The sequence below is a fragment of the Dendrobates tinctorius genome, unplaced genomic scaffold (assembly GCF_039654945.1).
Source record: "Dendrobates tinctorius isolate UK_male_01 unplaced genomic scaffold, ASM3965494v1 ptg000032l, whole genome shotgun sequence".
NCBI classification, from domain to species: domain Eukaryota; kingdom Metazoa; phylum Chordata; class Amphibia; order Anura; family Dendrobatidae; genus Dendrobates; species Dendrobates tinctorius.
This window is the reverse complement of record NW_027361700.1, coordinates 10,333,640-10,346,610: the sequence shown is the minus strand read 5'-3', so window position 1 is coordinate 10,346,610 and position 12,971 is coordinate 10,333,640.

Sequence of the window (12,971 nt, the reverse complement as noted above, 5' to 3'; positions counted from 1 at the left end):
CTGTGTAAAGTGTATTAAAAAAAAATAAATCTACGTATATATTTTGTTAGTCACAGACGCTCTCACGGTATGTATTGGACCGTAATCCAACAAGCAGATATACGGAACTGTATCAGAAGTGTACAGCTGTATACGTTTTTTGTGTAACTAACAATCTCCGTATATGTATTTACGGAGTGTCTCACACACACACACACGCTGACTCTGTATAGATGTGACTGTAATGCGAACGGCAGATATATAACACTGTTTGAGAATCGGACAGCTCTATACGGTGTGTGTATGGAAAATTGTCAATCTCCGTCTATTTATATAGGGACTGGCACACGCTGTCTCTGTCTAGTTTTGACCGAAATCAAACAGCAGATATACAAAACTGTTTGAAAAGCGGACTGCACTCTAAGGTGTAGGTCTGGAAAAATTGAAAAACTCCTCGGCTTTTTTTTCCAGAGACACACACAGATAGCTTCTATTTGTCCGTGATACAAGGCGGCACATGGTAGTGTGTGAGGAGTTTACACCGCTATACGGTGTCTGTATGGAAAATTGTCAATCTCCGCCTATTTGTATAGGGACTGACACACGCTGTCTCTGTCTAGTTTTGACCGTAATTAAACAGCAGATATGCGAAACTGTTTGAAAATCGGACAGCTCTCTAAGGTGTAGGTCTGGAAAAATGGAAAAACTCCTCGGCTTGTTCTTCCAGAGTGACACCCAGATAGCTTCTATTTGTCTTTGATACCAGCCGGTACACGGTAGTGTGTGAGGAACGTACACCGCTATACGGTGTGTGAAAAAATGAACGCTCAGTAACTCACCAGGACAAAATAATAAAAGTTGGAGTGCTTTGAAAATAGCAGTTTGAACAGCATTGTGCACACAGCAATGCAGCTAGCAGGTAGCCTTAAAAGGCAGCCTAATCACCACCAGCGCTGCTGCACACAACAAACATCCTCCCCTTTCACTGCACACTAACTGTATAGTGAAAAGCGCTATCAGCAGAAGCAGTTTTTTTTTCTTCTTCCCTGCATAACGTGCTCCCTATTCAGAATCAGCAGCAGCAGCACCTCTCACCATTGTAAGATCGGCAGAAGTAAGATGGCGGTCGGCGGTCACAGCCTTTTATACCCACTGTGACGTCACACAAAGCCAGCCAATCACTTCAATGCCCTTCTCTAAGATGGTGGTGGCTGCTGCCAATGTCATCCCGTTGCCCACAGTGTGCGTCCTCCATCATTGGCTGAGAAAAGGCGCCTGAAGCATTATTTGACCCTCTGATCGGCGACCTCATGGCCGACCTCACGCTATGGTCGGGTTTCTATCGGCGAAACCCGACTTTAGCTAAAGTCGGCTATTTTTTAATTTGACCGACCCGTTTCGCTCAACTCTAGTGCATATATAATGCAAAATTTATGAAATATCTGCTCACACACAGTATTTTTATCCTTTTCTGGTAGATGTACAGGTCAGCACATTTTAGTTGTGTTGGAAGACATCCATAGATTCACTACTTGAGCAACCGATGGAAAATTATGTTTTTATAAACCTACAACCACAGATAATCATCTCCACCTGGTGTAGACACTGCTTCCTTCTTTTCACTGTCCTGTCTTGTGCAATGCTTAATATTAACCCTACTTTTGATTGACAAATTATACCCATATTCTGTTTCTGGTTGAGTTATGAGTTGCTTGCATACTTCTCTCTTATTTTCTATTGCTTAAAGGGAATCTGTCACCTATTTTTTGGGCTATCATCTGCGGCCACCGCCATCAGGGGCTTATCTACAGCATTCTGTAATGCTGTAGATAAGCCCCCGATGTAACCTGAAAGAGAAGAAAAATGAGTTATATTATATTCACCCAGGGGCGGTTTGGGTCCGGAGGGGGTCGCGGTCCGGCGCCTCCCATCTTGTAGCGATTACGTCCTCTTCTTTGCTTCCCGGCGCAGGCGCACTGCTCTGCCCTGTTGAGGGCACAGCAGAGTACTGCAGTGTGCAGGCGCCGGAAGAAGTTCTGCGCACTGCAGTACTCTGCTCTGCCCTCAACAGGGCAGAGCAGTGCACCTGCACCGGGAAGCAAAGAAGAGGACGTCATCGCTACAAGATGGGAGGAGCCCGACCGGACCATGACACCCTCCGGACCCGAACCGGACCCGGACTGCCCCTGGGTGAGTATAATATAACTTGTTTTTATCTACAGTGTTACAGAATGTTGTACATAAGACCCTGATGGCGGTGGCAGCCGCTCATAGCCCAAAAATAGGTGACCGATTCCCTTTAAATGGAAATATTTTTTTTTACAGAGCGAAATTGTTTTTAGATTCTTGAAAAGTTAAGTGACAAACAATACTTCCCCCATAGAAATTGTCAACAGTCATCATCACAAGATCTTTGCATAACTGGGCAATAACTTCATAGAAGATCAATGGTCCAGTTGATCCCACCATCTAAATACAATTTATCATCACTGAAACTAGGACAAACTAGACCTTCACGTTGGAAATTGTGACCCGAAAGAAATTCCATGTCCAAATATTCAAATATTGACATAAGGCTCCATTCTACAACCAAATATTTTGTGCCTTAACAAAAATTCCAAGCAACGTATATAGTACCCTGTCTCTGAAGAACTGCAGCAATATGTTTGTAGAGGTTTGTTGAAAGCCTGACCAATGCAACAGTTCTCGCTTTAATGACATCTATATAAAAAAGTGACAGTGAAAGCATGCAATAATATTTTCTGATTTTTTTTTTGTAGCGTAAATTTGGAGGTAAAGATTTCCTCCATAGTTTGCATAGTCCTCCTCCCATAGTACTTAAATTTTGTAAGTACAATCTATATAACTAGAGTTGAGCGACTTTTGTTTTTTTAGGGTCGCGTTTCGTTTCGTGAAACCCGACTTTTCCAAAAGTCGGGTCGAGCAAGATCGTCCGATTATAGGGAAAAGTCGGGGTCGTCCCGAAACACGAAACCCAATGTAAGTCAATGGGGAATAAAAGTCGGCAGTGAGAGGAGGACAGGAAACACACCTACAGTGCCCATTTGAATGCCAAAAGCATCAATTCTTCTTACTTAAGCTTGTCAACCTTAATTAACTTCATAATACAAGTTACGCACTGAAAAATGGGGGTTATTTGGCTAAAGTTGTGGGGGGGGAGGGCTGGCTGCAGGTTTTCATGTGCCCTGGGCGAAAGAGCGCCCCTTTAACACATACCACAACTCATCATGCTCCGATACGGCAGATAAATAGCGGTATAGTACAATGAAAAATACCTCACTTTTTACATCTCATGACGAGGCCCATCTATTTCTCCATACAGAATCATTGGTCCCATATAATGTTTGAAACAGTATATGATGAGCTCCACATAATGCTACAGTATATGTTGGTCCCCATGGATGAAGCTTCACTGTCTTATGGGCCCAAATAATGCTCCAAACATAATGGGCCCCATTTCTAATGCTCTAGTGTATAATGGGCCCTGTAAATGCTGCTCCAGTGTCTGATGTCCACCTTTGGAATGTTCCAGTGTATGGTGGGCCCCATCTATCATTCTCCAGAGTATAGTGCTCCCCAAAAATTGCTGTCCCAACATTGAAAACAATCAAATAAGTCTCCTCGCTAGGGAATCCCTGTACTTGTCTGGACAGGTGCTGTAGCTTGCTTAACAGCTCGCCAGCCGTTCTCACGCCCAGTATGGATTGCACGTGATTGCACAAAGGTTAGAAAGGGTACCGTATCCCTGAATAACATGTATGGATAGCGTACACATTCAAAATATATGTCTCAGGAGGCAGGCTCAGACGGTGTCAGGCACAGTATGGATTGCACGTGATTGCACAAAGGTTAGAAAGGGTACCGTATCCCCGGATAACATGTATGGATAGCGTACACATTCAAAATATATGTCTCAGGAGGCAGGCTCAGGCGGTGTCAGGCACAGTATGGATTTGACGGCCCAGATTACACAGCGGAGGAGCAGGGAGAGGTAAAGATTGCAAATGCTGGGGCCCCGCCCAAGCAAGGGGGGCCCACTCGTGGGCGTCGGTACTGGCACTGGGCCCCTCATAGTACAGCGGTGTGTCTGACGGCGGGTGTGCACCACCACCGTCAGAGACACTTGATTGCACTATGAGGGACCCTGTGCCAGTGCCCGCGCCCAAGAGTCGGCCTACCCACCTGTCCAGGGCAACGGCACTCGCACGGTGTCGTGCGGTAGGTGGTGACCCCGGCCATGGGGGGGGAGGCAGCACAGTTAGGGAGTTTTAGAAAGTGGCATATGTTGATGTTGGACATTCAGCTGATGCAAAAGGCGAAATAGGTGAAGTACCAGGAAGAGGTGGACCAAAGCAAGCCATTTTTCTGTCACCCTATGTGTCATCAGGGGAAGGTGGGACAAAATCCTTGGAAACCCATGCGTGGTTCATTTTAATGAAGGTTAGATCATCCACATTTTGGGTTGACAGACGGGTCCTTTTTTCTGTCAGGATTGATCCAGCTGCACTGAAGACTCTTTCCGATAGCACACTTGCAGCTGGGCAAGCGAGCTCCTGTAAGGCATATTGGGCCAATTCAGGCCAGGTGTCCAGTTTAGCGGCCCAATAGTCAAAGGGGAATGACCTGTGTGGGAGAACATCGATATGGGAGGAAAAGTAGTTTGTAACCATAGTTGACAACTGCTGTCTCCTGTCACTTTCCATCGATGCAGTATTACCAGTTGTGTGAGCGGTATTTGAAAAATCAGTCCACAACATTGTCATGAAACCCCTGTCTCCAACGCCACTTCTGCTGTGTGCACCACGAACACCTCTGCCAAGCTGCCCCCGGCCCGTACGGCTTGTGTGAGAACCATCACCGCTGCTGTGTGCTGGGAATGCCTCAAGCAACCGATTTACCAGAGTTGCTTGTTTATTAGCCAATATTAGGTCAAGGTTCTCCTGTGGCATGATGTTTTGTAATTTGCCTTTATAGCGTGGATCCAGGATGCTGGCCAACCAGTATTCGTCATCGTTCATCATTTTGGCAATGCGGGGGTCCCTTTTTAGGATCCGCAAGGCATAATCTGACATGTGGGCCAATGTTCCCGGTGTCAATGATGCACTGCGAGTGCTGGGTGGAGGAGCACTTTCTGGCAAATCCACATCCCTCCAGTCACGCACAAACCCTGTACCAGACTTTGCCACGCCAACATTTTCACTTGCCCCACGAGATGCATCCTCCTCCCCTAAGTAATCATCCCCATCATCCTCCTCCTCCTCCTCTTCTTCCTCCACCTCGTCCAGGAGAGGTCCCTGAGCAGACAATGGCTGAATGTCATCAAGGATTCCCTCCTCCTCTTCCTCCTCATCAACATTGGCTGCAGACGCCTGCTCCTTAAGGTGCGTCAAAGTTTGCATGAGCAGATGCATAAGTGGGATGCTCATGCTTAGGATGGCGTCGTCTGCGCTTACCAGCCGTGTGCATTCCTCAAAACACTGAAGGACTTTACAAAGGTCTTTCAGCTTCGACCACTGCACGCCTGTCAACTCCATGTCTGCTCTCAAAGTGCCTGGCCGTGTATCCTCCCACAAATGCATTATGGCCTGCCTCTGCTCGCACAGCCGCTCCACCATGTGCAGGGTGGAGTTCCACCTTGTTGCAATGTCGATAATGAGGCGGTGGTTGGGAAGGTGGAGCAATCGCTGCAGCTTCTGCATACGAACGGAGTGTACAGGCGACCGGCGGATGTGCGCGCACAGTCTTCGCACCTTCTGGAGCAGGGCTGTTAACTCCGGATAATTTTTGAGGAAGCACTGCACCACCAGGTTCAAGGTGTGAGCCAAGCAAGGTATGTGGCTGAGTTTTGAAAGGGCTATGGCTGCCACAAAATTACGGCCGTTATCACTAACTACCTTGCCTGCCTCAAGATGTACACTGCCCAGCCATGACTCAGTTTGTCGCTTCAAGTACTCGGCCAGCACCTCGGCGGTGTGTCTGTCGCCCAAACACATCATCTGCAACACAGCCTGCTGACGCTTTCCACTAGCTGCTCGATAGGGGGACACATCGTGTGCAACAGTGGCAGCTGCAGATGGAGTGCTCGTACGACTGCGCTCTGTGGACGAGCTTTCGCTTCTGGAGGAGGAGGAGGAGGAGGGTCGAACGCCTACATCCAACTGTTTCCTATACCGTGGGCTAGGCAGCACTGTCCCACCACCGCTGTCCCCTGTGGACCCTGCATCCACCACATTAACCCAGTGCGCAGTGATGGACACGTAACGGCCCTGGCCATACCGACTGGACCATGCATCAGTTGTGAGGTGCACCTTTCTGCTCACTGACTGCTTGAGTGCATGGACAATGCGGTCTTTCACATGATGGTGGAGGGCTGGGATGGCTTTGCGAGAGAAGAAGTGGTGACTGGGTAGGTCATAGCGTGGTACTGCATAGGCCATGAGTTCGCGGAAAGCTGTGCTTTCCACCAACCGAAAGGGCATCATCTCAAACGAGATTAGTTTGGCAATGTGGGCGTTCAAACCCAGTGTACGCGGATGAGAGACTGAGTACTTTCTTGACCTACTCATAGTGTCTGGGAGGGTGAGCTGGACTTGAGAGCTGCATATGGTGGAAGTAGCGGTGGACAGGGCGGACTGAGAGAGGGTTGATGATGGTGATGGAGTTGGTGTTCTTTCTGATGGCCTAGAATCAGTCTTTCGTTGATATAACAGTGGGATTCCCTGACTGCTGTGGTCTTGCAACGACACCTCAACATTTGCTGCTGTGCTAACCGGTGGACTTACAGTGGGGGAAACAATGTAGCGTTGCTGACTACCTTCGTTGTGATCAGTTGCACATGTGGCACTTGAGGTTTGGTGTTGTGTCCACGCTTGCAAGTGCATGCTGGTTAAATGTCTAAGCATGCAACTGGTATTCAAATTTTTCAGATTTTTCCCTCGGCTAAAGGTCTTTGCGCACTTCTTACAGATAACCTTGGCCTGTTCATGAGGATTTTGTTCAAAAAAGTGCCACACTGCACTCTTCCTACTTTGGCAGACATTTTGCGGCCTAGCACGCTGTGATCTTTTGACCCTCTGGACAAGCTGTCCAGCAACTCTTTTGATGTTTGGAACCTGTCTTTGGAGTGCTCCGGGCCTGCCAGATAACAGCTGTTGCGATGTCGATGTCTGCTGTGGATGCTCCTCATCTGAGCTATTGGAAGCAGCACCCTCTTCCCCCAATGGATGCCAATCTGGGTCAACAACTGGGTCATCCATCACCTCCTCTTCTATGTCATGTGCACCTTTCTCTGTGTCACCGTGTATGGTGGTATAGTGTGCGGGAAGGGGCACCTGAGTCTCATCAGGGTCAAAATCTGGCTCTGTACACTGCGAGGACAATGTAGTGCTCTGAGTGAATGTACCAGCAGAATCATCCATCAGCGACTGTGCATCAGTGCACTCCATGTCAGATTCATCTTGGCCTGGGTAATTCACCATTTCACTTGATAATCCAGGCATGGTATGTGAAAACAGCTCCATGGAGTAATCAGTAGTATGGCCTGCGTCATCCTTCAATCTTGGTTGGGGTGAAGGACACAAGGAAAGGTGTGGTTCATGAACATGAGCCTCCAGTGACGACTCAGTGCTTTTACTTTTTACAACTGAAGAAGAGGAGGCGATAGAGCTGGAGGCTGAGTCAGCAATGTAAGACAAAACTTTTTCCTGATGCTCTGCCTTTAAAAGCGGCTTGCCAACTCCTAGAAAACTAAGCGTTCGAGGCCTTATGTAGCCAGACGATGACGCAGGGTCAGCACCTCCTGCATTCGGTCCTATTTTTCTCTTGCCACTACCATCAGATCCACCACCAACACCATCATTACCAGCTGCCAACCCCCGCCCAATTCCACGGCCTCTTCCACCAGCCTTCCTCATTTTTGGTAGAAATGTAGACAAAATCCAACAAACTATATAGTAATGTAAAACAAGGTACAAGGTGTCTATAGGACAGGGGAGATTTAGAATTTCTGCACACACTTGTGGACAGTGGACACTTTTGGATTGTGTGAGGCCCACTGATATCTGAGCGCTATGTGACAGGCTCGATGGCACAGCTGCCTGTGACCAAAGTGACGAGAGGATAATGGAGATTTTGAATCTCTGCGCACACTTTTGGACACTGGACACTTGTGGATTGTGTGAGGCCCACTGATATCTGAGCGCTATGTGACAGGCTCGATGGCACAGCTGCCTGTGACCAAAGTGACGAGAGGATAATGGAGATTTTGAATCTCTGCGCACACTTTTGGACACTGGACACTTGTGGATTGTGTGAGGCCCACTGATATCTGAGTGCTATGTGACAGGCTCGATGGCACAGCTGCCTGTGACAAAAGTGACGAGAGGATAATGGAGATTTTGAATCTCTGCGCACACTTTTGGACACTGGACACTTGTGGATTGTGTGAGGCCCACTGATATCTGAGCGCTATGTGACAGGCTCGATGGCACAGCTGTGACCAAAGTGACGAGAGGATAATGGAGATTTTGAATCTCTGCGCACACTTTTGGACACTGGACACTTTTGGATTGTGTGAGGCCCACTGATATCTGAGCGCTATGTGACACGCTCGATGGCACAGCTGCCTGTGACCAAAGTGACGAGAGGATAATGGAGATTTTGAATCTCTGCGCACACTTTTGGACACTGGACACTTGTGGATTGTGTGAGGCCCACTGATATCTGAGCGCTATGTGACACGCTCAATGGCACAGCTGCCTGCGACAAAAGTGACGAGAGGATAATGGAGATTTTGAATCTCTGCGCACACTTTTGGACACTGGACACTTGTGGATTGTGTGAGGCCCACTGATATCTGAGCGCTATGTGACAGGCTCGATGGCACAGCTGCCTGTGACAAAAGTGACGAGAGGATAATGGAGATTTTGAATCTCTGCGCACACTTTTGGACACTGGACACTTGTGGATTGTGTGAGGCCCACTGATATCTGAGCGCTATGTGACAGGCTCGATGGCACAGCTGTGACCAAAGTGATGAGAGGATAATGGAGATTTTGAATCTCTGCGCACACTTTTGGACACTGGACACTTGTGGATTGTGTGAGGCCCACTGATATCTGAGCGCTATGTGACACGCTCGATGGCACAGCTGCCTGTGACCAAAGTGACGAGAGGATAATGGAGATTTTGAATCTCTGCGCACACTTTTGGACACTGGACACTTGTGGATTGTGTGAGGCCCACTGATATCTGAGCGCTATGTGACACGCTCGATGGCACAGCTGCCTGTGACAAAAGTGACGAGAGGATAATGGAGATTTTGAATCTCTGCGCACACTTTTGGACACTGGACACTTGTGGATTGTGTGAGGCCCACTGATATCTGAGCGCTATGTGACAGGCTCGATGGCACAGCTGTGACCAAAGTGACGAGAGGATAATGGAGATTTTGAATCTCTGCGCACACTTTTGGACACTGGACACTTGTGGATTGTGTGAGGCCCACTGATATCTGAGCGCTATGTGACAGGCTCGATGGCACAGCTGCCTGTGACAAAAGTGACGAGAGGATAATGGAGATTTTGAATCTCTGCGCACACTTTTGGACACTGGACACTTGTGGATTGTGTGAGGCCCACTGATATCTGAGCGCTATGTGACAGGCTCGATGGCACAGCTGTGACCAAAGTGACGAGAGGATAATGGAGATTTTGAATCTCTGCGCACACTTTTGGACACTGGACACTTGTGGATTGTGTGAGGCCCACTGATATCTGAGCGCTATGTGACACGCTCGATGGCACAGCTGCCTGTGACCAAAGTGACGAGAGGATAATGGAGATTTTGAATCTCTGCGCACACTTTTGGACACTGGACACTTGTGGATTGTGTGAGGCCCACTGATATCTGAGCGCTATGTGACACGCTCGATGGCACAGCTGCCTGTGACAAAAGTGACGAGAGGATAATGGAGATTTTGAATCTCTGCGCACACTTTTGGACACTGGACACTTGTGGATTGTGTGAGGCCCACTGATATCTGAGCGCTATGTGACAGGCTCGATGGCACAGCTGTGACCAAAGTGACGAGAGGATAATGGAGATTTTGAATCTCTGCGCACACTTTTGGACACTGGACACTTGTGGATTGTGTGAGGCCCACTGATATCTGAGCGCTATGTGACACGCTCGATGGCACAGCTGCCTGTGACCAAAGTGACGAGAGGATAATGGAGATTTTGAATCTCTGCGCACACTTTTGGACACTGGACACTTGTGGATTGTGTGAGGCCCACTGATATCTGAGCGCTCTGTGACAGGCTCGATGGCACAGCTGCCTGTGACCAAAGTGACGAGAGGATAATGGAGATTTTGAATCTCTGCGCACACTTTTGGACACTGGACACTTGTGGATTGTGTGAGGCCCACTGATATCTGAGCGCTATGTGACACGCTCGATGGCACAGCTGCCTGTGACCAAAGTGACGAGAGGATAATGGAGATTTTGAATCTCTGCGCACACTTTTGGACACTGGACACTTGTGGATTGTGTGAGGCCCACTGATATCTGAGCGCTATGTGACACGCTCGATGGCACAGCTGCCTGTGACCAAAGTGACGAGAGGATAATGGAGATTTTGAATCTCTGCGCACACTTTTGGACACTGGACACTTGTGGATTGTGTGAGGCCCACTGATATCTGAGCGCTATGTGACAGGCTCGATGGCACAGCTGCCTGTGACCAAAGTGACGAGAGGATAATGGAGATTTTGAATCTCTGCGCACACTTTTGGACACTGGACACTTGTGGATTGTGTGAGGCCCACTGATATCTGAGCGCTATGTGACAGGCTCGATGGCACAGCTGCCTGTGACCAAAGTGACGAGAGGATAATGGAGATTTTGAATCTCTGCGCACACTTTTGGACACTGGACACTTGTGGATTGTGTGAGGCCCACTGATATCTGAGCGCTATGTGACAGGCTCGATGTCACAGCTGTGACAAAAGTGACTAGAGGATAAGGGAGATTGGATTGCTTTTAAAAAAGTAGTTTGTGGAGCAGTGGGTAAACAGCAATGCCAGCGTGTCAGGAAGCCTTAAATGGCAGCCCAACAACCAACACCACTGATACACCACAATATAGCCTCCCCTTGCACTGCACACACAGTTACTTGTGTGTTGTGCAGGCCAAATCGCTAGCAGCAGAAGCAGTTTTTTTGTCTTCTTCCCTGCCTAACGCTCTCCCTACAGAATCAGCAGCAACCTCTCCCTATACTAAGATCGGCAGAAGTAAGATGGCGGTCGGCGTGCACGCCCTTTTATACCCCCTGTGACGCCCACCAAAGCAAGCCAATCACTTGCATGCCCTTCTGAAAGATGGTGGTGACCCGTGCCTAGGTCATCACGTTGCCCACAGTGTCCGTGGATCCTGATTGGCTGAAAAAGAGCGCAAAACAAACTTTTGAAACGCGACTTTGGCGCGTAAGTCGCCGACCTCGTGGCCGACCTCATCCTAGGGTCGGGTTTCGTTTCATGAAACCCGACTTTGCCAAAAGTCGGCGACTTTTGAATTTTTTCGACCCGTTTCGCTCAACTCTATATATAACGACAAGTTTATGACTCATATATTCAATGTTTGCATTGCATAAATCAGTGTGCTGCTGTATTCTTTGGCTCGTATTTATTTCTGTTATAGAAGATTTCACCTGTTTACATTTTGTTTCATTGTGTTATGTGGTATTGATCAGATTTCTTGTTTTGCAGCATTTATGTTTGGCTGAGCTACCTTCCCTTCAGTTTAAGGCTGTTTTATTTACTGCTGGCTACTATCTGTTGTTTAAATTTGTAGGCTGCTAACAGGTTCACATTGCTTTTGATCCTCACATCATTGGCTCCGTCAGGGCTCCTGTATTAAGCCTTGGAAAACAGGATTCAGGCATATGCGCTTACACACTTCCTTCCCTGGCTCCAAGTTTAGTGGAGACAGCCATTGCTCTAACTCGGCCAGAATATCTGTCCACAATTCTCGAACTATGTCAAAGTGATCTCCAAGGCATATTAATTTAAAAACTGCCTGATTGCGGTGAGGAAAGGCTGCGCAGTACAGAGGTGGAGGAAATTTTATCTGCACTGTTGGAATGCATGTCTTATTAAGGGACAGATTGAGAACACAGGTGGAGGACTTAGAGGAGGAGGCAGAAGCAGTGGAGAAATGGCTACATGCAGATGTTTGTCCCGCAAGCCTTGTGGATTCAAAGACTTGTGGAGCAGCCCCTTTACCACCTGCCCCACAGCCACCAGAGTCACCCAGTGCCCAGTCCAAAAGATGTAATGCTCCTGCCTATGTTCGCTTGTCCAGGTGTCAGTGGTGAAATGAATCCTGGCAGACATAGATTTTTTTAGGGAACGGGTGATGTTGTCAGCAACATGCTGATGTAGCACAGGCACAGCTTTCCTTGAGAAGCAACAGCGACTGGACAACTGGTACTGGGGGACTGCGATGGCCATCAACTTTCGAAAACCATCTGTATCCACTAGGCAGAAAGGTAACATTTTTGTGACCAACAGATTGGAGATGGTGGAGTTCATGCTCTTAGCTTTGCCATGTGTAGGAAGAAACATTTTTTTTGTGACCTCAACTGCGGGACTGAGATCTGGCTGCTGTGCTGAAAGAGGGCAGAGTACGAAAAACAGAACAAATTGTTGGAATGTGAGTTAGGTGCAGGCAGAGATGTTATGGTGGATTGAGAAAGATATGTTATGCTAGGTGACACAAAAGCAGCAGTCATGTCTACTTCCATAACAGCTGACCAGCTCTCACTTGCCCCGACTGTGATGGGTAAACAATTGTAGTTTCTGCGGCCGGAGACCTGTGTGTGAACACTTGGAATGGTGACAGAGGAGGAAGAAGCAGTAGATGGGGTTGATGGGACGGTCGGTGGTTGGCGAGGCATGCTAGTTCGTATTTT